This window comes from Pelodiscus sinensis, chromosome 12 (assembly GCF_049634645.1).
Source record: "Pelodiscus sinensis isolate JC-2024 chromosome 12, ASM4963464v1, whole genome shotgun sequence".
Lineage (NCBI taxonomy): Eukaryota > Metazoa > Chordata > Testudines > Trionychidae > Pelodiscus > Pelodiscus sinensis.
The window spans coordinates 48594011-48621118 of NC_134722.1; the positions used below are offsets into that span (position 1 = coordinate 48594011).

Genomic DNA, 27108 nt, shown 5'->3' on the forward strand with positions numbered 1-27108 from the left:
AAACTAGCAACGTTTTGTATTCAGAAGACCCTTATAATGGGAGGCCCTGACTTAGCTTGTGCGTCTGGCACTGATATAAGCCCCTCAAGTGAAAGGTGGCGCGAGGAAGGCTTGCCATTGTACATTTACTGACCCCACTGCTGTAGGAGAAGCAGTGCACTGCCTACGACAGAGTTGTGTCCAAACCTGTTAGAGAAGGACAAAGCCCAATGGTTATATCTTGTACTAACGAGAACACTTCGTATTGCTCTGACAAGCGACCCCTCGGGGAGTGAAAAACGTCAGCCTGTGACAACCAGAATGCGTAGCACGTCCCATGTCAGCATGGACTGTTAGGCTATAATTGCATATTGTGATTCATTTGATTCCCTATTGTGCTTTAAGAGCAACAGCCAACTCTCTAATTTTAAGGTGGCACAAATTACCAAGTGGTGTTTCAGGGGGTCACAGTGCTACCTACTGACCTGTGGCCTGGCATCACCCCTCCACCCACTGCCCACAATAACAGAGGTGTGACCAGGCCAAGCCTCAGCAGCAGTGAGATCCCATGTACCAGATCACAAAGCACAGGTCCAGGGTTCAAGCCCCGCCCTTGACCAACCTGAGCCTTGCACCCTTAGGACATAGGATGGCTGCCACTGTAGGGAGGGCTCACTCAGCAACCTTCCTTCCCCCTAAGAGGAAGGATCTATAACCTTTTACACAGTTTTATTTTTGAAAGATTTTTTTTACATAATTCTGAATGTTAAGTTCAACTTTCCTAATAAAGAGATTGCACTACAGTATTTGCTTAAGGTGAACTGAAAAATACGATTTCTTTTTTCTAAGTGCAAGTATTTGTAATCAAACAAATATAAAGTGAGCACTATACACTTTGTATTGTGTGCTGTAATTGAAATGAACATATTTCAAAATGTAGAAAACACCCACAAATATTTCAATAAATAGTATGTGCTTATTGTTTAATAGCACGATTAATTGCACAATTCATTCTTTTTAATTGCTTGACGACCCTATTTGTAACACTTCTTTGGGGGATAATTATGCTGTCAATGCAACTCTTTTATCCTGAAGTTACTGACATTTTTATTCTCAACATTAACTCCACCTTAAGCTCATTTTGTCTGAGACTGTAACTGGACTCATGGAGGTTCCCTTCTCTTCACTGCTAACAAGAGGTTTGGGGCAATTCCCCTGGAGCAGAGAGGAAGTGCTGGGAACAGAAGGCTCTGTGGAAGTTGGCAAACCCCTGAGAAACAGGCAGACTTGGTTGGAGACAGAAGATAGACACAGAAAGTGTTGTGAGAGCAGACCTGCATGGGGAGAGAAACGGGTTAAGAACCTCACTGCTTTCCAGGAAGGTAAGAAACCCACATTTATCTGCTGAAACATTGTTCAGACCTTGCCAGTCCCATTCCTTATCAAATGTCAGATCCACACTCAAGGGCTGAACACTTAGGGCATATCTACACTTGCCATTTAAAGCGGAAAACTCCCTTTTTTGCACAAACACCGTAGGAGTGTCAATATTCGCCAAAGATGGCTTACAGTGGAACTCAAGAGGCATTCCTAAAAGAAAGCCACTCCACGACTGGCATACAGCTCTTACCAGTGACGCTTTTGCCATGATGTGCAAGTGAAGACTCATTCTTGCTGCTTACAGAGCTTTTAGCCTCTGCACGATATCCCACAGCGCCTAGATGACCTCTCTAGCCAGCACCTCTGCTGCTCTGAGGCCATCTAAACAGACATCCACCCCATCCCATTTTGTCAAATGCTCATTACCATCTAGTCAGGCGCCAATGCCTGCTCTATGGAGCAAACAAGGCCCTGTGTGGAGCAATGTGGAGCTGACCAGTGTTTGAAGAGAGAGGGCTCTGCATGCCCCACAATCACCCATCCGGCCTGTCATCCAAATGGAGAGAGCTGCACTGTGGGACAGCTGCCTTAAGGGCGCTGTGCTCACCACTAATGGAAAAGCTGCAAACGTAAACAGTCTGCCTCCTGTGGAAGTTAGTGAATACACAAACCAGCACTTTCCCTTTGTCAGTTTCACTGGGGCTAGTGACCCACTAATGTCAGAACTCGGCAAGTGTAGACATTAGGGATGTGAAGAGGTAGGGTGATGCTTACTGGATAACTTAACAGTTACCCAGAAGCAGGCCCCTCCCGCACCAGCCCATCCCCGTTTAATCAGTTAACCAGTTAAACTTAATATTTACGGGTTAACTAAACAAACAGGATTGTACATCCCAAGTAGACAGGACCTTAGAAAAAGGCTTGGCTGAAAATCAAAGTCATCTGATCAAGCACTCATAGTGAGGAGATCACTTCATGGCAGTATGCCACATCCGCAGCCTGCCTCACAGAAAGGGATGTTAAAACTCCAAGGCACGGGTAAGCAATGGCTAAAAAGGTGGCCCTTACTGTAGTGGCTTGTGGTTTTGTGATATGCGGGAACCAGAGTGACACTCCAAATTGACTTTATGGGCATAATTGTAACTCACTTGTTTGGGCAACTCTCATCCCCAGAGCTCAATGGACAACCTACAAGCGGGAAGTAATGTCAGTATCAGAAGCAAAACATTAATCTTCTTGCTTCTGGATCCCTTAGCATGAGAAAGTGTACTAAGGCTTTAGCACGCAGAGAAAGGCTACACAAGAGAGAAGACCTCAGAAATACACGGACATAATCTGACCTTCGTCCAGCTCGGGGCTTTCCGGGTGCCCTGACTCCTGGCAGTCTTCCATAGGCTCCTGGCTGCGTTGCAGAGACTGCCTTGTGCCTGTGCACAGTCAGGATCCAGCAGCCCTGAACCCCACCAGCACATCAAAACCTGGAAACCCTGTGCCCACTGCCTAGACCAGCTGTACGTCAAAACCTGCAACCCTGCACCCAGCAGCTCCTCCAGCAGAACATCAAACCCAGCAGCTCTACGCTAAGCGACTCATCAAACCGAGCAACCCTGCAACCAGCAGCACCTCAAAGCCAGCAACTGTGCATCCTGGTGGCTCATGCAGCGTCGCATCAAACCTTGGCATCCCTGAATAAGCAGCTCCTCCAGCGCACGTCAAACCCAGCAACCCCAGGCCCAGCAGTTCCTCCAGCAGCACACAGACCCAGCAATCCTGCACTCAGTGGCTTGTTAAACCCTGCAACCAGCAGCACCTCCAGCAGCGCGTCACACCTGGCAATCCGGCACCCAGCAGCACGTCACACCCGGCAACACGGCACCCAGCAGCACCTCCAGCAGCACGTCACACCCGGCAACCCGGCACCCAGCAGCACGTCACACCCGGCAACCCAGCACCCAGCAGCACGTCACACCCGGCAACCTGGCACCCAGCAGCACCTCCAGCAGCACGTCGCACCCGGCAACACGGCACCCAGCAGCACCTCCAGCAGCACGTCACACCCGGCAACCCGGCACCCAGCAGCACGTCACACCCGGCAACACGGCAACCAGCAGTACCTCCAGCAGCACGTCACACCCGGCAACCCGGCACCCAGCAGCACCTCCAGCAGCATGTCACACCCGGCAACACGGCAACCAGCAGCACCTCCAGAAGAACGTCACACCCGGCAACCCAGCAGCACGTCACACCCGGCAACACGGCACCCAGCAGCACCTCCAGCGGCACGTCACACCGGGCAACCCGGCCCTCAGCAGCACCTCCAGCAGCACGTCACACCCGGCAACCTGGCACCCAGCAGCACCTCTAGCAGCGCGTCGCACCCGGCACCCAGCAGCACGTCACACCCGGCAACACGGCACCCAGCAGCACCTCCAGCAGCACGTCACACCGGGCAACCCGGCCCTCAGCAGCACCTCCAGCAGTACGTCACACCCGGCAACCCGGTACCAAGCAGCACCTCCAGCAGCACGTCACACCCGGCAACACGGCACCCAGCAGCACCTCCAGCAGCACGTCACACCGGGCAACCCGGCCCCCAGCAGCACCTCCAGCAGCACGTCACACCCGGCAACCCGGCCCCCAGCAGCACCTCCAGCAGCGCGTCACACCCGGCACCCCGGCACCCAGCAGCACGTCACACCCGGCATCCCGGCACCCAGCAGCACCTCCAGCAGCACGTCACACCTGGCAACCCGGCACCCAGCAGCACGTCACACCCGGCCACCCGGCACCCAGCAGCACCTCCAGCAGCACGTCACACCCAGCAACCCGGCACCCAGCAGCACGTCACACCTGGCAACCCAGCACCCAGCAGCACCTCCAGCAGCACGTCACACCCGGCAACCCGGCACCCAGCAGCACCTCCAGCAGCACGTCACACCCAGCAACCCGGCACCCAGCAGCACGTCACACCTGGCAACCCAGCACCCAGCAGCACCTCCAGCAGCACGTCACACCCGGCAACCCGGCACCCAGCAGCACCTCCAGCAGCACGTCACACCCAGCAACCCAGCACCCAGCAGCACGTCACACCCGGCAACCCGGCACCCAGCAGCACCTCCAGCAGCACGTCACACCCGGCAACCCGGCATCCAGCAGCACCTCCAGCAGCACGTCACACCCAGCAACCCGGCACCCAGCAGCACCTCCAGCAGCACGTCACACCTGGCAACCCGGCACCCAGCAGCACGTCACACCCGGCAACCCGGCACCCAGCAGCACCTCCAGCAGCACGTCACACCCGGCAACCCGGCACCCAGCAGCACCTCCAGCAGCACGTCACACCTGGCAACCCGGCACCCAGCAGCACCTGCAGCAGCACGTCACACCCGGCAACCCGGCATCCAGCAGCACGTCACACCTGGCAACCCGACACCCAGCAGCACGTCACACCCGGCAACCCGGCATCCAGCAGCACGTCACACCTGGCAACCCGACACCCAGCAGCACGTCACACCCGGCAACCAGGCATCCAGCAGCACGTCACACCTGGCAACCCGACACCCAGCAGCACGTCACACCCGGCAACCCGACACCCAGCAGCACGTCACACCCGGCAACCCGGCACCCAGCAGCACGTCACACCCGGCAACCCGGCACCCAGCAGCACGTCACACCCAGCACCCCGGCCCCCAGCAGCACCTCCAGCAGCACGTCACACCCAGCAACCCGGCCCCCAGCAGCACCTCCAGCAGCACGTCACACCCGGCAACCCGGCCCCCAGCAGCACCTCCAGCAGTACGTCACACCCGGCAACCCGACACCCAGCAGCACCTCCAGCAGCACGTCACACCCGGCAACCCGGCCCCCAGCAGCACCTCCAGCAGCGCGTCACACCCGGCACCCCGGCCCCAGCAGCACGTCACACCCGGCAACCCGGCCCCCAGCAGCACCTCCAGCAGCACGTCACACCCGGCAACCCGGCACCCAGCAGCGCGTCCAGCAGCACGTCACACCCGGCAACCCGACACCCAGCAGCACGTCACACCCGGCAACCCGGCATCCAGCAGCACGTCACACCTGGCAACCCGACACCCAGCAGAACGTCCCACCTGGCAACCCGGCACCCAGCAGCACGTCAGACCCGGCAACCCGGCACCCAGCAGCACGTCACACCCGGCAACCCGGCATCCAGCAGCACGTCACACCCGGCACCCCGACACCCAGCAGCACGTCACACCCGGCAACCCGGCCCCCAGCAGCACCTCCAGCAGCGCGTCACACCCGGCACCCCGGCCCCCAGCAGCACCTCCAGCAGTACGTCACACCCGGCAACCCGGCCCCCAGCAGCACCTCCAGCAGCACGTCACACCCGGCAACCCGGCCCCCAGCAGCACCTCCAGCAGCGCGTCACACCCGGCAACCCGACACCCAGCAGCACCTCCAGCAGCACGTCACACCCGGCAACCCGGCCCCCAGCAGCACCTCCAGCAGCGCGTCACACCCGGCAACCCGGCCCCCAGCAGCACCTCCAGCAGCACGTCACACCCGGCAACCCGACACCCAGCAGCACCTCCAGCAGCACGTCACACCCGGCAACCCGGCACCCAGCAGCACCTCCAGCAGCACGTCACACCCGGCAACCCGGCACCCAGCAGCACCTCCAGCAGCACGTCACACCCGGCAACCCGACACCCAGCAGCACCTCCAGCAGCACGTCACACCCGGCAACCCGACACCCAGCAGCACCTCCAGCAGCACGTCACACCCGGCAACCCGGCCCCCAGCAGCACCTCCAGCAGCGCGTCACACCCGGCACCCCGGCACCCAGCAGCACGTCACACCCGGCATCCCGGCACCCAGCAGCACCTCCAGCAGCACGTCACACCTGGCAACCCGGCACCCAGCAGCACGTCACACCTGGCAACCCAGCACCCAGCAGCACCTCCAGCAGCACGTCACACCCGGCAACCCGGCACCCAGCAGCACCTCCAGCAGCACGTCACACCCAGCAACCCGGCACCCAGCAGCACGTCACACCTGGCAACCCAGCACCCAGCAGCACCTCCAGCAGCACGTCACACCCGGCAACCCGGCACCCAGCAGCACCTCCAGCAGCACGTCACACCCAGCAACCCGGCACCCAGCAGCACGTCACACCCGGCAACCCGGCACCCAGCAGCACCTCACACCCAGCAACCCGGCACCCAGCAGCACGTCACACCCGGCAACCCGGCACCCAGCAGCACCTCCAGCAGCACGTCACACCCGGCAACCCGGCATCCAGCAGCACCTCCAGCAGCACGTCACACCCAGCAACCCGGCACCCAGCAGCACCTCCAGCAGCACGTCACAGCTGGCAACCCGGCCCCCAGCAGCACGTCACACCCGGCATCCCGGCACCCAGCAGCACCTCCAGGAGCACGTCACACCCGGCACCCAGCAGCACCTCCAGCAGCACGTCACACCCGGCACCCCGGCCCCCAGCAGCACGTCCAGCAGCACGTCACACCTGGCAACACGGCATCCAGCAGCGCGTCACACCCGGCAACCCGACACCCAGCAGCACCTCCAGCAGCGCGTCACACCCGGCAACCCGGCCCCCAGCAGCACCTACAGCAGCACGTCACACCCGGCAACCCGGCCCCCAGCAGCACCTCCAGCAGCACGTCACACCCGGCAACCCGACACCCAGCAGCACCTCCAGCAGCACGTCACACCCGGCACCCAGCAGCACCTCCAGCAGCACGTCACACCCGGCAACCCGGCACCCAGCAGCACCTCCAGCAGCACGTCACACCCGGCAACCCGGCACCCAGGAGCACCTGCAGCAGCACGTCACACCCGGCAACCCGGCACCCAGCAGCACCTCCAGCAGCACGTCACACCCGGCAACCCGGCACCCAGCAGCACCTCCAGCAGCACGTCACACCCGGCAACCCGACACCCAGCAGCACCTCCAGCAGCACGTCACACCCGGCACCCAGCAGCACCTCCAGCAGCACGTCACACCCGGCAACCCGGCACCCAGCAGCACCTCCAGCAGCACGTCACACCCGGCAACCCGGCACCCAGGAGCACCTGCAGCAGCACGTCACACCCGGCAACCCGGCACCCAGCAGCACCTCCAGCAGCACGTCACACCCGGCAACCCGACACCAAGCAGCACGTCACACCTGGCAACCCGGCACCCAGCAGCACCTCCAGCAGCACGTCACACCCGGCAACCCGACACCAAGCAGCACGTCACACCTGGCAACCCGGCACCCAGCAGCACCTCCAGCAGCACGTCACACCTGGCAACCCGGCACCCAGCAGCACCTCCAGCAGCACGTCACACCCGGCAACCCGGCCCCCAGCAGCACGTCACACCCGGCAACCCGGCATCCAGCAGCACCTCCAGCAGCACGTCACACCCGGCAACCCGGCACCCAGCAGCACCTCCAGCAGCACGTCACACCCAGCAACCCGGCACCCAGCAGCACGTCACACCTGGCAACCCAGCACCCAGCAGCACCTCCAGCAGCACGTCACACCCGGCAACCCGGCACCCAGCAGCACCTCCAGCAGCACGTCACACCCAGCAACCCGGCACCCAGCAGCACGTCACACCCGGCAACCCGGCACCCAGCAGCACCTCACACCCAGCAACCCGGCACCCAGCAGCACGTCACACCCGGCAACCCGGCACCCAGCAGCACCTCCAGCAGCACGTCACACCCGGCAACCCGGCATCCAGCAGCACCTCCAGCAGCACGTCACACCCAGCAACCCGGCACCCAGCAGCACCTCCAGCAGCACGTCACACCTGGCAACCCGGCCCCCAGCAGCACGTCACACCCGGCATCCCGGCACCCAGCAGCACCTCCAGGAGCACGTCACACCCGGCACCCAGCAGCACCTCCAGCAGCACGTCACACCCGGCACCCCGGCCCCCAGCAGCACGTCCAGCAGCACGTCACACCTGGCAACACGGCATCCAGCAGCGCGTCACACCCGGCAACCCGACACCCAGCAGCACCTCCAGCAGCGCGTCACACCCGGCAACCCGGCCCCCAGCAGCACCTCCAGCAGCACGTCACACCCGGCAACCCGGCCCCCAGCAGCACCTCCAGCAGCACGTCACACCCGGCACCCAGCAGCACCTCCAGCAGCACGTCACACCCGGCAACCCGGCACCCAGCAGCACCTCCAGCAGCACGTCACACCCGGCAACCCGGCACCCAGGAGCACCTGCAGCAGCACGTCACACCCGGCAACCCGGCACCCAGCAGCACCTCCAGCAGCACGTCACACCCGGCAACCCGACACCCAGCAGCACCTCCAGCAGCACGTCACACCCGGCAACCCGGCACCCAGGAGCACCTGCAGCAGCACGTCACACCCGGCAACCCGGCACCCAGCAGCACCTCCAGCAGCACGTCACACCCGGCAACCCGGCACCCAGCAGCACCTCCAGCAGCACGTCACACCCGGCAACCCGACACCAAGCAGCACGTCACACCTGGCAACCCGGCACCCAGCAGCACCTCCAGCAGCACGTCACACCTGGCAACCCGGCACCCAGCAGCACCTCCAGCAGCACGTCACACCCGGCAACCCGGCCCCCAGCAGCACGTCACACCCGGCAACCCGGCATCCAGCAGCACCTCCAGCAGCACGTCACACCTGGCAACCCGGCACCCAGCAGCACCTCCAGCAGCACGTCACACCTGGCAACCCGGCACCCAGCAGCATCTCCAGCAGCACGTCACACCTGGCAACCCGGCACCCAGCAGCACGTCACACCCGGCATCCCGGCACCCAGCAGCACCTCCAGCAGCACGTCACACCCGGCACCCCGGCTCCCAGCAGCACGTCACACCCGGCATCCCGGCACCCAGCAGCACCTCCAGCAGCACGTCACACCCGGCAACCCGGCACCCAGCAGCACGTCACACCTGGCAACCCGGTCCCCAGCAGCACGTCACACCCGGCATCCCGGCACCCAGCAGCACCTCCAGGAGCACGTCACACCCGGCACCCAGCAGCACCTCCAGCAGCACGTCACACCCGGCACCCCGGCCCCCAGCAGCACGTCCAGCAGCACGTCACACCTGGCAACACGGCATCCAGCAGCGCGTCACACCCGGCAACCCGACACCCAGCAGCACCTCCAGCAGCGCGTCACACCCGGCAACCCGGCCCCCAGCAGCACCTCCAGCAGCACGTCACACCCGGCAACCCGACACCCAGCAGCACCTCCAGCAGCACGTCACACCCGGCAACCCGGCACCCAGCAGCACCTCCAGCAGCACGTCACACCCGGCAACCCGGCACCCAGGAGCACCTGCAGCAGCACGTCACACCCGGCAACCCGGCACCCAGCAGCACCTCCAGCAGCACGTCACACCTGGCAACCCGGCACCCAGCAGCATCTCCAGCAGCACGTCACACCCGGCACCCAGCAGCACCTCCAGCAGCACGTCACACCCGGCAACCCGGCACCCAGCAGCACCTCCAGCAGCACGTCACACCCGGCAACCCGGCACCCAGGAGCACCTGCAGCAGCACGTCACACCCGGCAACCCGGCACCCAGCAGCACCTCCAGCAGCACGTCACACCTGGCAACCCGGCACCCAGCAGCACCTCCAGCAGCACGTCACACCCGGCAACCCGACACCAAGCAGCACGTCACACCTGGCAACCCGGCACCCAGCAGCACCTCCAGCAGCACGTCACACCTGGCAACCCGGCACCCAGCAGCACCTCCAGCAGCACGTCACACCCGGCAACCCGACACCAAGCAGCACGTCACACCTGGCAACCCGGCACCCAGCAGCACCTCCAGCAGCACGTCACACCTGGCAACCCGGCACCCAGCAGCACCTCCAGCAGCACGTCACACCCGGCAACCCGGCCCCCAGCAGCACGTCACACCCGGCAACCCGGCATCCAGCAGCACCTCCAGCAGCACGTCACACCTGGCAACCCGGCACCCAGCAGCACCTCCAGCAGCACGTCACACCTGGCAACCCGGCACCCAGCAGCACCTCCAGCAGCACGTCACACCTGGCAACCCGGCCCCCAGCAGCACGTCACACCCGGCAACCCGGCACCCAGCAGCACCTCCAGCAGCACGTCACACCCGGCACCCCGGCCCCCAGCAGCACGTCACACCCGGCAACCCGGCATCCAGCAGCACCTCCAGCAGCACGTCACACCTGGCAACCCGGCAGCCAGCAGCACCTCCAGCAGCACGTCACACCTGGCAACCCGGCACCCAGCAGCACCTCCAGCAGCACGTCACACCCGGCAACCCGGCATCCAGCAGCACCTCCAGCAGCACGTCACACCCGGCAACCCGACACCCAGCAGCACCTCCAGCAGCACGTCACACCAGGCAACCCGGCCCCTAGCAGCACCTCCAGCAGCACGTCACACCCGGCAACCCGGCCCCCAGCAGCACCTCCAGCAGCACGTCACACCCGGCAACCCGGCACCCAGCAGCACCTCCAGCAGCACGTCACACCTGGCAACCTGGCACCCAGCAGCACGTCACACCCGGCAACCCGGCCCCCAGCAGCACCTCCAGCAGCACGTCACACCTGGCAACCCGGCACCCAGCAGCACCTCCAGCAGCACGTCACACCTGGCAACCCGGCAACCAGCAGCACGTCGCACCCAGCAGCACCTCCAGCAGCACGTCACACCCGGCAACCCGGCACCCAGCAGCACCTCCAGCAGCACGTCACACCCGGCAACCCGGCACCCAGGAGCACCTGCAGCAGCACGTCACACCCGGCAACCCGGCACCCAGCAGCACCTCCAGCAGCACGTCACACCTGGCAACCCGGCACCCAGCAGCACCTCCAGCAGCACGTCACACCCGGCAACCCGACACCAAGCAGCACGTCACACCTGGCAACCCGGCACCCAGCAGCACCTCCAGCAGCACGTCACACCTGGCAACCCGGCACCCAGCAGCACCTCCAGCAGCACGTCACACCCGGCAACCCGGCCCCCAGCAGCACGTCACACCCGGCAACCCGGCATCCAGCAGCACCTCCAGCAGCACGTCACACCTGGCAACCCGGCACCCAGCAGCACCTCCAGCAGCACGTCACACCTGGCAACCCGGCACCCAGCAGCACCTCCAGCAGCACGTCACACCTGGCAACCCGGCCCCCAGCAGCACGTCACACCCGGCAACCCGGCACCCAGCAGCACCTCCAGCAGCACGTCACACCCGGCACCCCGGCCCCCAGCAGCACGTCACACCCGGCAACCCGGCATCCAGCAGCACCTCCAGCAGCACGTCACACCTGGCAACCCGGCAGCCAGCAGCACCTCCAGCAGCACGTCACACCTGGCAACCCGGCACCCAGCAGCACCTCCAGCAGCACGTCACACCCGGCAACCCGGCATCCAGCAGCACCTCCAGCAGCACGTCACACCCGGCAACCCGACACCCAGCAGCACCTCCAGCAGCACGTCACACCAGGCAACCCGGCACCCAGCAGCACCTCCAGCAGCACGTCACACCTGGTAACCTGGCACCCAGCAGCACGTCACACCCGGCAACCCGGCACCCAGCAGCACCTCCAGCAGCACGTCACACCTGGCAACCTGGCACCCAGCAGCACGTCACACCCGGCAACCCGGCCCCCAGCAGCACCTCCAGCAGCACGTCACACCTGGCAACCCGGCACCCAGCAGCACCTCCAGCAGCACGTCACACCTGGCAACCCGGCAACCAGCAGCACGTCGCACCCAGCAGCACCTCCAGCAGCACGTCACACCCGGCAACCCGGCACCCAGCAGCACCTCCAGGAGCACGTCACACCTGGCAACCCGGTACCCAGCAGCACCTCCAGCAGCACGTCACACCTGGCAACCCGGCAACCAGCAGCACGTCACACCCGGCATCCCGGCACCCAGCAGCACGTCACACCCGGCAACCCGGCACCCAGCAGCACCTCCAGCAGCACGTCACACCTGGCAACCTGGCACCCAGCAGCACGTCACACCCGGCAACCCGGCCCCCAGCAGCACCTCCAGCAGCACGTCACACCTGGCAACCCGGCACCCAGCAGCACCTCCAGCAGCACGTCACACCTGGCAACCCGGCAACCAGCAGCACGTCGCACCCAGCAGCACCTCCAGCAGCACGTCACACCCGGCAACCCGGCACCCAGCAGCACCTCCAGCAGCACGTCACACCTGGCAACCTGGCACCCAGCAGCACGTCACACCCGGCAACCCGGCCCCCAGCAGCACCTCCAGCAGCACGTCACACCCGGCAACCCGGCACCCAGCAGCACCTCCAGCAGCGCGTCACACCCGGCAACCCGGCCCCCAGCAGCACCTCCAGCAGCACGTCACACCTGGCAACCCGGCACCCAGCAGCACCTCCAGCAGCACGTCACACCTGGCAACCCGGCACCCAGCAGCACCTCCAGCAGCACGTCACACCCGGCAACCCGGCACCCAGCAGCACCTCCATGAGCACGTCACACCCGGCAACCCGGTACCCAGCAGCACCTCCAGCAGCACGTCACACCTGGCAACCCGGCACCCAGCAGCACCTCCAGCAGCACGTCACACCTGGCAACCCGGCAACCAGCAGCACGTCACACCCGGCATCCCGGCACCCAGCAGCACGTCACACCCGGCATCCCGGCACCCAGCAGCACCTCCAGCAGCACGTCACACCCGGCAACCCGGCACCCAGCAGCACCTCCAGCAGCACGTCACACCCGGCAATCCGGCACCCAGCAGCACCTCCAGCAGCACGTCACACCCGGCAACCCGACACCCAGCAGCACCTCCAGCAGCACGTCACACCCGGCAACCCGGCACCCAGCAGCACCTCCAGCAGCACGTCACACCCGGCAACCCGGCACCCAGCAGCACCTCCAGCAGCACGTCACACCCGGCAACCCGGCACCCAGCAGCACCTCCAGCAGCACGTCACACCCGGCAACCCGGCACCCAGCAGCACGTCACACCCGGCATCCCGGCACCCAGCAGCACCTCCAGCAGCACGTCACACCTGGCAACCCGGCAACCAGCAGCACGTCACACCCGGCATCCCGGCACCCAGCAGCACCTCCAGCAGCACGTCACACCCGGCAACCCGGCACCCAGCAGCACGTCACACCCGGCATCCCGGCACCCAGCAGCACCTCCAGGAGCACGTCACACCCGGCAACCCGGCACCCAGCAGCACCTCCAGGAGCACGTCACACCTGGCAACCCGGCACCCAGCAGCACCTCCAGGAGCACGTCACACCCGGCAACCCGGCACCCAGCAGCACCTCCAGGAGCATGTCACACCCGGCAACCCGGCACCCAGCAGCACGTCACACCCGGCATCCCGGCACCCAGCAGCACCTCCAGGAGCACGTCACACCCGGCAACCCGGCACCCAGCAGCACCTCCAGGAGCACGTCACACCCGGCAACCCGGCACCCAGCAGCACCTCCAGGAGCACGTCACACCCGGCAACCCGGCACCCAGCAGCACCTCCAGGAGCACGTCACACCCGGCAACCCGACACCCAGCAGCACCTCCAGCAGCACGTCACACCCGGCAACCCGGCACCCAGCAGCACCTCCAGCAGCACGTCACACCCGGCACCCCGGCCCCCAGCAGCACGTCACACCTGGCAACCCGGCACCCAGCAGCACCTCCAGGAGCACGTCACACCCGGCAACCCGGCACCCAGCAGCACCTCCAGCAGCACGTCACACCCGGCAACCCGGCACCCAGGAGCACCTGCAGCAGCACGTCACACCCGGCAACCCGGCACCCAGCAGCACCTCACACCCGGCAACCCGGCACCCAGCAGCACCTCCAGCAGCACGTCACACCCGGCAACCCGGCACCCAGCAGCACCTCCAGCAGCACGTCACACCCGGCAACCAGCAGCACCTCCAGCAGCACATCACACCCGGCAACCCGGCACCCAGCAGCACCTCCAGCAGCACGTCACACCCGGCAACCCGGCACCCAGCAGCACCTCCAGCAGCACATCACACCCGGCAACCCGGCCCCCAGCAGCACCTCCATCAGCACGTCACACCCGGCACCCCGGCACCCAGCAGCACGTCACACCCGGCAACCCGGCACCCAGCAGCACATCACACCCGGCAACCCGGCACCCAGCAGCACCTCCAGCAGCACGTCACACCCGGCAACCCGGCACCCAGCAGCACCTCCAGCAGCACGTCACACCCGGCAACCCGGCACCCAGCAGCACGTCACACCCGGCATCCCGGCACCCAGCAGCACCTCCAGCAGCACGTCACACCTGGCAACCCGGCAACCAGCAGCACGTCACACCCGGCATCCCGGCACCCAGCAGCACCTCCAGCAGCACGTCACACCCGGCAACCCGGCACCCAGCAGCACGTCACACCCGGCATCCCGGCACCCAGCAGCACCTCCAGGAGCACGTCACACCCGGCAACCCGGCACCCAGCAGCACCTCCAGGAGCACGTCACACCCGGCACCCCGGCCCCCAGCAGCACGTCACACCCGGCAACCCGGCACCCAGCAGCACCTCCAGCAGCACGTCACACCCGGCACCCCGGCCCCCAGCAGCACGTCACACCCGGCAACCCGGCATCCAGCAGCACCTCCAGCAGCACGTCACACCTGGCAACCCGGCACCCAGCAGCACCTCCAGCAGCACGTCACACCTGGCAACCCGGCACCCAGCAGCACCTCCAGCAGCACGTCACACCCGGCAACCCGGCATCCAGCAGCACCTCCAGCAGCACGTCACACCCGGCAACCCGACACCCAGCAGCACCTCCAGCAGCACGTCACACCAGGCAACCCGGCCCCCAGCAGCACCTCCAGCAGCACGTCACACCCGGCAACCCGGCACCCAGCAGCACCTCCAGCAGCACGTCACACCCGGCAACCCGGCATCCAGCAGCACCTCCAGCAGCACGTCACACCTGGCAACCCGGCACCCAGCAGCACCTCCAGCAGCACGTCACACCTGGCAACCCGGCACCCAGCAGCACCTCCAGCAGCACGTCACACCTGGCAACCTGGCACCCAGCAGCACGTCACACCCGGCAACCCGGCCCCCAGCAGCACCTCCAGCAGCACGTCACACCTGGCAACCCGGCACCCAGCAGCACCTCCAGCAGCACGTCACACCTGGCAACCCGGCAACCAGCAGCACGTCACACCCGGCAACCCGGCCCCCAGCAGCACCTCCAGCAGCACGTCACACCCGGCAACCCGGCACCCAGCAGCACCTCCAGCAGCGCGTCACACCCGGCAACCCGGCCCCCAGCAGCACCTCCAGCAGCACGTCACACCCGGCAATCCGGCACCCAGCAGCACCTCCAGCAGCACGTCACACCCGGCAACCCGACACCCAGCAGCACCTCCAGCAGCACGTCACACCCGGCAACCCGGCACCCAGCAGCACCTCCAGCAGCACGTCACACCCGGCAATCCGGCACCCAGCAGCACCTCCAGCAGCACGTCACACCCGGCAACCCGGCACCCAGCAGCACCTCCAGCAGCACGTCACACCCGGCAACCCGGCACCCAGCAGCACGTCACACCCGGCATCCCGGCACCCAGCAGCACCTCCAGCAGCACGTCACACCTGGCAACCCGGCAACCAGCAGCACGTCACACCCGGCATCCCGGCACCCAGCAGCACCTCCAGCAGCACGTCACACCCGGCAACCCGGCACCCAGCAGCACGTCACACCCGGCATCCCGGCACCCAGCAGCACCTCCAGCAGCACGTCACACCCGGCAACCCGGCACCCAGCAGCACCTCCAGGAGCACGTCACACCTGGCAACCCGGTACCCAGCAGCACCTCCAGCAGCACGTCACACCCGGCAACCCGGCACCCAGCAGCACCTCCAGGAGCATGTCACACCCGGCAACCCGGCACCCAGCAGCACGTCACACCCGGCATCCCGGCACCCAGCAGCACCTCCAGGAGCACGTCACACCCGGCAACCCGGCACCCAGCAGCACCTCCAGGAGCACGTCACACCCGGCAACCCGGCACCCAGCAGCACCTCCAGGAGCACGTCACACCCGGCAACCCGGCACCCAGCAGCACCTCCAGGAGCACGTCACACCCGGCAACCCGACACCCAGCAGCACCTCCAGCAGCACGTCACACCCGGCAACCCGGCACCCAGCAGCACCTCCAGCAGCACGTCACACCCGGCACCCCGGCCCCCAGCAGCACATCACACCTGGCAACCCGGCACCCAGCAGCACCTCCAGGAGCACGTCACACCCGGCAACCGGGCACCCAGCAGCACCTCCAGCAGCACGTCACACCCGGCAACCCGGCACCCAGGAGCACCTGCAGCAGCGCGTCACACCCGGCAACCCGGCACCCAGCAGCACCTCACACCCGGCAACCCGGCAGCCAGCAGCACCTCCAGCAGCACGTCACACCCGGCAACCCGGCACCCAGCAGCACCTCCAGCAGCACGTCACACCCGGCACCCCGGCACCCAGCAGCACCTCCAGCAGCACGTCACACCCGGCAACCCGGCACCCAGCAGCACCTCCAGCAGCGCGTCACACCCGGCAACCCGGCCCCCAGCAGCACCTCACACCCGGCAACCCGGCACCCAGCAGCACCTCCAGCAGCACGTCACACCCGGCACCCCGGCCCCCAGCAGCACGTCACACCCGGCAACCCGGCATCCAGCAGCACCTCCAGCAGCACGTCACACCTGGCAACCCGGCACCCAGCAGCACCTCCAGCAGCACGTCACACCTGGCAACCCGGCACCCAGCAGCACCTCCAGCAGCACGTCACACCCGGCAACCCGGCATCCAGCAGCACCTCCAGCAGCACGTCACACCCGGCAACCCGACACCCAGCAGCACCTCCAGCAGCACGTCACACCAGGCAACCCGGCCCCCAGCAGCACCTCCAGCAGCACGTCACACCCGGCAACCCGGCACCCAGCAGCACCTCCATCAGCACGTCACACCCGGCAACCCGGCCCCCAGCAGCACCTCCAGCAGCACGTCACACCCGGCAACCCGGCATCCAGCAGCACCTCCAGCAGCACGTCACACCTGGCAACCCGGCATCCAGCAGCACCTCCAGCAGCACGTCACACCTGGCAACCCGGCACCCAGCAGCACCTCCAGCAGCACGTCACACCTGGCAACCTGGCACCCAGCAGCACGTCACACCCGGCAACCCGGCCCCCAGCAGCACCTCCAGCAGCACGTCACACCTGGCAACCCGGCACCCAGCAGCACCTCCAGCAGCACGTCACACCTGGCAACCCGGCAACCAGCAGCACGTCGCACCCAGCAGCACCTCCAGCAGCACGTCACACCCGGCAACCCGGCACCCAGCAGCACCTCCAGGAGCACGTCACACCTGGCAACCCGGCAACCAGCAGCACGTCACACCCGGCATCCCGGCACGCAGCAGCACGTCACACCCGGCAACCCGGCCCCCAGCAGCACCTCCAGCAGCACGTCACACCTGGCAACCCGGCATCCAGCAGCACCTCCAGCAGCACGTCACACCTGGCAACCCGGCACCCAGCAGCACCTCCAGCAGCACGTCACACCTGGCAACCTGGCACCCAGCAGCACGTCACACCCGGCAACCCGGCCCCCAGCAGCACCTCCAGCAGCACGTCACACCCGGCAACCCGGCACCCAGCAGCACCTCCAGCAGCGCGTCACACCCGGCAACCCGGCCCCCAGCAGCACCTCCAGCAGCACGTCACACCTGGCAACCCGGCACCCAGCAGCACCTCCAGCAGCACGTCACACCTGGCAACCCGGCACCCAGCAGCACCTCCAGCAGCACGTCACACCCGGCAACCCGGCACCCAGCAGCACCTCCATGAGCACGTCACACCTGGCAACCCGGTACCCAGCAGCACCTCCAGCAGCACGTCACACCTGGCAACCCGGCACCCAGCAGCACCTCCAGCAGCACGTCACACCTGGCAACCCGGCAACCAGCAGCACGTCACACCCGGCATCCCGGCACCCAGCAGCACGTCACACCCGGCATCCCGGCACCCAGCAGCACCTCCAGCAGCACGTCACACCCGGCAACCCGGCACCCAGCAGCACCTCCAGCAGCACGTCACACCCGGCAATCCGGCACCCAGCAGCACCTCCAGCAGCACGTCACACCCGGCAACCCGACACCCAGCAGCACCTCCAGCAGCACGTCACACCCGGCAACCCGGCACCCAGCAGCACCTCCAGCAGCACGTCACACCCGGCAATCCGGCACCCAGCAGCACCTCCAGCAGCACGTCACACCCGGCAACCCGGCACCCAGCAGCACCTCCAGCAGCACGTCACACCCGGCAACCCGGCACCCAGCAGCACCTCCAGCAGCACGTCACACCCGGCAACCCGGCACCCAGCAGCACGTCACACCCGGCATCCCGGCACCCAGCAGCACCTCCAGCAGCACGTCACACCTGGCAACCCGGCAACCAGCAGCACGTCACACCCGGCATCCCGGCACCCAGCAGCACCTCCAGCAGCACGTCACACCCGGCAACCCGGCACCCAGCAGCACGTCACACCCGGCATCCCGGCACCCAGCAGCACCTCCAGGAGCACGTCACACCCGGCAACCCGGCACCCAGCAGCACCTCCAGGAGCACGTCACACCTGGCAACCCGGCACCCAGCAGCACCTCCAGGAGCACGTCACACCCGGCAACCCGGCACCCAGCAGCACCTCCAGGAGCATGTCACACCCGGCAACCCGGCACCCAGCAGCACGTCACACCCGGCAACCCGGCACCCAGGAGCACCTGCAGCAGCACGTCACACCCGGCAACCCGGCACCCAGCAGCACCTCACACCCGGCAACCCGGCACCCAGCAGCACCTCCAGCAGCACGTCACACCCGGCAACCCGGCACCCAGCAGCACCTCCAGCAGCACGTCACACCCGGCAACCAGCAGCACCTCCAGCAGCACATCACACCCGGCAACCCGGCACCCAGCAGCACCTCCAGCAGCACGTCACACCCGGCAACCCGGCACCCAGCAGCACCTCCAGCAGCACGTCACACCCGGCAACCCGGCCCCCAGCAGCACCTCCATCAGCACGTCACACCCGGCACCCCGGCACCCAGCAGCACGTCACACCCGGCAACCCGGCACCCAGCAGCACGTCACACCTGGCAACCCGGCACCCAGCAGCACCTCCAGCAGCACGTCACACCCGGCAACCCGGCACCCAGCAGCACCTCCAGCAGCACGTCACACCCGGCACCCCGGCACCCAGCAGCACCTCCAGCAGCACGTCACACCCGGCAACCCGGCCCCCAGCAGCACCTCCAGCAGCACGTCACACCCGGCAACCCGGCACCCAGGAGCACCTGCAGCAGCACGTCACACCTGGCAACCCGACACCCAGCAGCACCTCCAGCAGCACGTCACACCCGGCAAACCGGCATCCAGCAGCACGTCACACCCGGCACCCCGGCACCCAGCAGCACCTCCAGCAGCACGTCACACCCGGCAACCCGGCACCCAGCAGCACCTCCAGCAGCACGTCACACCTGGCAACACGGCATCCAGCAGCACGTCACACCTGGCAACCCGGCACCCAGCAGCACCTCCAGCAGCACGTCACACCTGGCAACACGGCATCCAGCAGCACGTCACACCTGGCAACCCGGCATCCAGCAGCACCTCCAGCAGCACGTCACACCCGGCACCCCGGCACCCAGCAGCACCTCCAGCAGCACGTCACACCCGGCAACCCGGCACCCAGCAGCACCTCCAGCAGCACGTCACACCCGGCAACCCGGCCCCCAGCAGCACCTCCAGCAGCGCGTCACACCCGGCAACCCGGCACCCAGCAGCACCTCACACCCGGCAACCCGGCACCCAGCAGCACCTCCAGCAGCACGTCACACCCGGCAACCCGGCATCCAGCAGCACCTCCAGCAGCACGTCACACCTGGCAACCCGGCATCCAGCAGCACCTCCAGCAGCACGTCACACCTGGCAACCCGGCACCCAGCAGCACCTCCAGCAGCACGTCACACCTGGCAACCTGGCCCCCAGCAGCACCTCCAGCAGCACGTCACACCTGGCAACCCGGCATCCAGCAGCACCTCCAGCAGCACGTCACACCTGGCAACCCGGCATCCAGCAGCACCTCCAGCAGCACGTCACACCCGGCAACCCGGCCCCCAGCAGCACCTCCAGCAGCACGTCACACCCGGCAATCCGGCATCCAGCAGCACGTCACACCCGGCAATCCGGCATCCAGCAGCACCTCCAGCAGCACGTCACACCCGGCAACCCGGCCCCCAGCAGCACCTCCAGCAGCACGTCACACCCGGCAACCCGGCCCCCAGCAGCACCTCCAGCAGCACGTCACACCCGGCAACCCGGCACCCAGCAGCACCTCCAGCAGCGCGTCACACCCGGCAACCCGGCCCCCAGCAGCACCTCCAGCAGCACGTCACACCCGGCAACCCGGCCCCCAGCAGCACCTCCAGCAGCACGTCACACCCGGCAACCCGGCATCCAGCAGCACGTCACACCCGGCAATCCGGCATCCAGCAGCACGTCACACCCGGCAATCCGGCATCCAGTAGCACCTCCAGCAGCACGTCACACCCGGCAACCCGGCCCCCAGCAGCACCTCCAGCAGCACGTCACACCCGGCAATCCGGCATCCAGCAGCACGTCACACCCGGCAATCCGGCATCCAGCAGCACCTCCAGCAGCACGTCACACCCGGCAACCCGGCCCCCAGCAGCACCTCCAGCAGCACGTCACACCCGGCAACCCGGCCCCCAGCAGCACCTCCAGCAGCACGTCACACCCGGCAACCCGGCATCCAGCAGCACCTCCAGCAGCGCGTCACACCCGGCAACCCGGCCCCCAGCAGCACCTCCAGCAGCACGTCACACCCGGCAACCCGGCCCCCAGCAGCACCTCCAGCAGCACGTCACACCCGGCAACCCGGCATCCAGCAGCACCTCCAGCAGCACGTCACACCCGGCAACCCGGCATCCAGCAGCACCTCCAGCAGCACGTCACACCCGGCAATCCGGCATCCAGCAGCACGTCACACCCGGCAACCCGGCCCCCAGCAGCACCTCCAGCAGCACGTCACACCCGGCAACCCGGCATCCAGCAGCACGTCACACCCGGCAATCCGGCATCCAGCAGCACGTCACACCCGGCAATCCGGCATCCAGTAGCACCTCCAGCAGCACGTCACACCCGGCAACCCGGCCCCCAGCAGCACCTCCAGCAGCACGTCACACCCGGCAATCCGGCATCCAGCAGCACGTCACACCCGGCAATCCGGCATCCAGCAGCACCTCCAGCAGCACGTCACACCCGGCAACCCGGCCCCCAGCAGCACCTCCAGCAGCACGTCACACCCGGCAACCCGGCATCCAGCAGCACCTCCAGCAGCGCGTCACACCTGGCAACCCGGCATCCAGCAGCACCTCCAGCAGCACGTCACACCCGGCACCCCGGCACCCAGCAGCACCTCCAGCAGCACGTCACACCCGGCAACCCGGCACCCAGCAGCACCTCCAGCAGCACGTCACACCCGGCAACCCGGCCCCCAGCAGCACCTCCAGCAGCGCGTCACACCCGGCAACCCGGCACCCAGCAGCACCTCACACCCGGCAACCCGGCACCCAGCAGCACCTCCAGCAGCACGTCACACCCGGCAACCCGGCATCCAGCAGCACCTCCAGCAGCACGTCACACCTGGCAACCCGGCATCCAGCAGCACCTCCAGCAGCACGTCACACCTGGCAACCCGGCACCCAGCAGCACCTCCAGCAGCACGTCACACCTGGCAACCTGGCCCCCAGCAGCACCTCCAGCAGCACGTCACACCTGGCAACCCGGCATCCAGCAGCACCTCCAGCAGCACGTCACACCTGGCAACCCGGCATCCAGCAGCACCTCCAGCAGCACGTCACACCCGGCAACCCGGCCCCCAGCAGCACCTCCAGCAGCACGTCACACCCGGCAATCCGGCATCCAGCAGCACGTCACACCCGGCAATCCGGCATCCAGCAGCACCTCCAGCAGCACGTCACACCCGGCAACCCGGCCCCCAGCAGCACCTCCAGCAGCACGTCACACCCGGCAACCCGGCCCCCAGCAGCACCTCCAGCAGCACGTCACACCCGGCAACCCGGCACCCAGCAGCACCTCCAGCAGCGCGTCACACCCGGCAACCCGGCCCCCAGCAGCACCTCCAGCAGCACGTCACACCCGGCAACCCGGCCCCCAGCAGCACCTCCAGCAGCACGTCACACCCGGCAACCCGGCATCCAGCAGCACGTCACACCCGGCAATCCGGCATCCAGCAGCACGTCACACCCGGCAATCCGGCATCCAGTAGCACCTCCAGCAGCACGTCACACCCGGCAACCCGGCCCCCAGCAGCACCTCCAGCAGCACGTCACACCCGGCAATCCGGCATCCAGCAGCACGTCACACCCGGCAATCCGGCATCCAGCAGCACCTCCAGCAGCACGTCACACCCGGCAACCCGGCCCCCAGCAGCACCTCCAGCAGCACGTCACACCCGGCAACCCGGCCCCCAGCAGCACCTCCAGCAGCACGTCACACCCGGCAACCCGGCATCCAGCAGCACCTCCAGCAGCGCGTCACACCCGGCAACCCGGCCCCCAGCAGCACCTCCAGCAGCACGTCACACCCGGCAACCCGGCCCCCAGCAGCACCTCCAGCAGCACGTCACACCCGGCAACCCGGCATCCAGCAGCACCTCCAGCAGCACGTCACACCCGGCAACCCGGCATCCAGCAGCACCTCCAGCAGCACGTCACACCCGGCAATCCGGCATCCAGCAGCACGTCACACCCGGCAACCCGGCCCCCAGCAGCACCTCCAGCAGCACGTCACACCCGGCAACCCGGCATCCAGCAGCACGTCACACCCGGCAATCCGGCATCCAGCAGCACGTCACACCCGGCAATCCGGCATCCAGTAGCACCTCCAGCAGCACGTCACACCCGGCAACCCGGCCCCCAGCAGCACCTCCAGCAGCACGTCACACCCGGCAATCCGGCATCCAGCAGCACGTCACACCCGGCAATCCGGCATCCAGCAGCACCTCCAGCAGCACGTCACACCCGGCAACCCGGCCCCCAGCAGCACCTCCAGCAGCACGTCACACCCGGCAACCCGGCATCCAGCAGCACCTCCAGCAGCGCGTCACACCTGGCAACCCGGCACCCAGCAGCACCTCCAGCAGCACGTCACACCTGGCAACCCGGCACCCAGCAGCACCTCCAGCAGCGCGTCACACCTGGCAACCCGGCCCCCAGCAGCACCTCCAGCAGCACGTCACACCCGGCAACCCGGCATCCAGCAGCACCTCCAGCAGCGCGTCACACCTGGCAACCCGGCACCCAGCAGCACCTCCAGCAGCACGTCACACCTGGCAACCCGGCACCCAGCAGCACCTCCAGCAGCGCGTCACACCTGGCAACCCGGCCCCCAGCAGCACCTCCAGCAGCACGTCACACCTGGCAACCCGGCACCCAGCAGCACCTCCAGCAGCGCGTCACACCTGGCAACCCGGCACCCAGCAGCACCTCCAGCAGCACGTCACACCTGGCAACCCGGCACCCAGCAGCACCTCCAGCAGCACGTCACACCTGGCAACCCGGCCCCCAGCAGCACCTCCAGCAGCGCGTCACACCTGGCAACCCGGCACCCAGCAGCACCTCCAGCAGCGCGTCACACCCGGCAACCCGGCCCCCAGCAGCACCTCCAGCAGCACGTCACACCCGGCAACCCGACACCCAGCAGCACCTCCAGCAGCGCCTCACACCTGGCAACCCGGCACCCAGCAGCACCTCCAGCAGCACGTCACACCCGGCAACCCGGCCCCCAGCAGCACCTCCAGCAGCACGTCACACCTGGCAACCCGGCATCCAGCAGCGCCTCACACCTGGCAACCCGGCACCCAGCAGCGCGTCGCCCCCGGTCCCCAGCAGCACCTCGAGCCTCGGGCCCCGGAGTGCGGTGACACGCCTCCCCCCGAACCCTGCCGCTCGCGTCCTGGCAGCGGCCCGGTCCCTGTGGGCTGGTGGTGCGCAGCCGCGCGCGCCTCGGTGCAAGCAACAAAACTGATTCGGCACGAGGCCGGCGACGTGAGCGGGAACGCGCCACGCGCCCCCTCAGAGGTCCTGCCGCGGGCGGATCCCGCCGGCCCTGCCCGGCTCGCGCCGCTACCCCTCAGCCGCCCTCCCGGCGCAACGGTTTGGGCGGGCGGGCGGCCGCGCGCGTGACGCAACACGTGACGCCGCGCGCGCGGGTCCGCGGCGTGTCGGGCCACGGGGCCGTTTGAAGTTGGCGCGCTGGGCCCCCTCCCATGGTGCCCCGCGCGGCCCCTCGCCGCTCCCCCTTCTCGCGCCCAGCTCCGGCGGCCGCGGCAGCCGGGCCCGCGCAGGCGCACTGCGTCCCGCCGCCGCCATTTTGTGTCCGAAGCGGCTGTGGAGCGATTAAACCGCGAGCGGGGGCTGAGCGCGAGCGGCGGCCGCGGCGGGGCGTGCGGGGCGCGGCGGCTCGGCGGGGGCCGGGGCGCGCGGGGCGCGGCGGCTCGGCGGGCTCCGGCGGCGGGCGTGGGCCTGGCGCGGCCGGGCGCAGGTAAGCGGCGGCGGGGGGTTTGCAGTCGCTTTCTCCGGCCTCTAGGTGTCACGATGGGGCTCCGGTTTGGCTGGGGCCCCGCAGCGGCCGCCGCCGGGGAAGCAGGGGGCTTTGTCTCCCTCTATCGTCCCCAGCGCGGCCGCGCCTGCCCGGCCGCCGCCGCCATTGCCGCCCGCCCGCCTCCATCTTCCCGCCCGCCCGCCGCCCCGGCCTTTGTTCCCGCCCGCCCGGCCCCGGCCCCGCACCTGCCCGCGGCGCCTCCTGCCCGCCGCCCGGCCGGCGCGCTCGGCGGCTGCGTGCCCCGCTCCCGGCCGCCGCCGTGTGCGCTGCGGAGGGAGAGGCGCGGCGAGGCGCAGCGCGGGACTCGAGCTCCCTCTGCAAGGCAGGCTGAGCAGCGCCATGCAGCCCGGCCCGGCCCCGCCCGCCCGCTCGCTCGGCCCGCGCGGGCAGCCGCAGCGCTCGGCGCCGGGGCCGCGTTTCCGGCCGGGCGGCTCCTGCCCCGCTGCCCGTGGCGCTCGGGGGCCGGCCAGTGACCCGCGTGTGGCAGCGAGTTCCGGGCAGGGCTCGTAGGGCTGCCTAGCGCCGCTGCCACCGAGACCCCGCACTGGCCCTGCGGCTAGCTAGGCACGCGGCGCCTCGGAAATCGGCTGAGCGGCGTGACAGCGAGGGGTGACCACACGTTGGCAGGGGCTAGCATGAGAAGTGGTGGGGAAGCTAAAGGTGATGGCCACTTAGCTGAGCATTAACGGGGTGAGCGCTAGAGCATCTTTAAAGATGAAACATGCCCCAAAAAGCCTTGTCCATTTGTGCTGCTTTCTGATGATTAACTCTGACATTTTTATATTGAACTTAAGGCCTTTGACTAGAGAACTAGTGCATTTATACCCCAGGAATAAAAAAGTTGAACAGCGAAGGGAAATTTCTTTAAAACCTGATTGTTCAGAATTCTTGTTGAGGCTTATTTAAGATGAATATTTTGAAGGATGGATGTAATATTGATATACTTTCGTAAATGGCACAACCTCACAAGCAGACACACCTTTTGGCAGCGTCAGATGACCAAGGTTCATATGAATATGTCTTAAGTAGTTTTGTGGGTTCTCATACAACTTTTGTTTGGATGTAGCTGTAGCTGAAGAATAAGTGAGGATTCTCCTCCAGAGTGAGTTGTTCAAAGGAGAAAATTGTTTGTAGTATCAGCAGGCCAGGTTCTGGATGTGATTTTTCCACTGACTTATGGTTGTGTTGTTGCCAGTTACTACTGCCCTGTCAATGTTATTCTGCTCTCACTGTTCATTACGGTCATACCTTGGAGACCATTTTTTTTTGTTTTCATGTAGATTTTCCTTAATCCTCTATGTATAAATTGTTTCCGTGAAATCCCTTAGATTGCCCAGCCCAAGACTTAATGTCTTTCACCTATAGTTTTATGTTCAAGAATTGCTCTTCTGTTAGTCTTAACACAGGTTAGGACTGTCTCGGCCATTCCCAAATTCTTGCTGCTTTTATATAAATGAGCACAAATCATAAACATTACGTTGTTTATTTCAGCTTGCCTCTTTTGGTCTGTTCCCTTTTTTGTGCTGCTCTTACTATAGGTATGTAATGCAGTTCTGAGGTTGCCTCTATACTGACAATTTTAGGGAATTCTCCCACTCTTGGCTGCATAGGTCCTTTTTTCTAAAAAGATTCCCTGGTATTTTAAACTGAAACTCTCTCAGCAGTAAAGTTTTACTGCTAAAACAGTTTGTGTGTATTGGGAGCCCAAGTCTGTCCAGCAGCTGCCTGCCACAGGTGTGTTGAGCTCCATGCAGATTATTTACTCTGAATACAGCTAATCAGCATGATGCCAAGAGCTGTGGTGATGGCTCATGGGCCACTTATGTTAGGGCTTCTAACACAGCGAGCACTGGTGTAGCTGAGCTGGTGTTGGCAACAGTGGTAAACCTGGAAAAAATCTCTAGAGCAGACAAGACTTTAAATAAGCTTTGTTAAACATCTATTTAGCATCTAGAATCTCCTTTAACTCCATAACTCATTGCTCCTTGCATGTACTGCTGCCAGACTTCTCCCTAAATCTTAAAAA

General features: G+C 66.0%; 1 protein-coding gene and 1 long non-coding RNA gene across 3 annotated transcripts in view; one reads left to right on the forward strand and one right to left on the reverse strand.

Moving 5' to 3' along the window:
- Positions 1-693: 693 nt before the first annotated feature.
- Positions 694-25518, reverse strand: LOC142831134 (uncharacterized). Its single transcript, XR_012906789.1, has 2 exons — positions 25268-25518; positions 694-1313 (listed from the first exon to the last, which is right to left on the reverse strand). It is a non-coding gene; the product is annotated as an uncharacterized LOC142831134 (long non-coding RNA).
- CTCF (CCCTC-binding factor) overlaps positions 24884-27108 on the forward strand; it is a 58175-nt gene continuing 55950 nt past the window's right edge. Inside the window, exon 1 of one of the 2 annotated variants that reach the window (XM_075940681.1) lies at positions 24884-25022. The gene's annotated coding sequence lies outside the window, so the exon portion shown is untranslated. Of the gene's footprint in view, positions 25023-25512; positions 25773-27108 lie in introns of those variants that run through there. The other variant, XM_075940682.1, reaches the window with a different exon arrangement.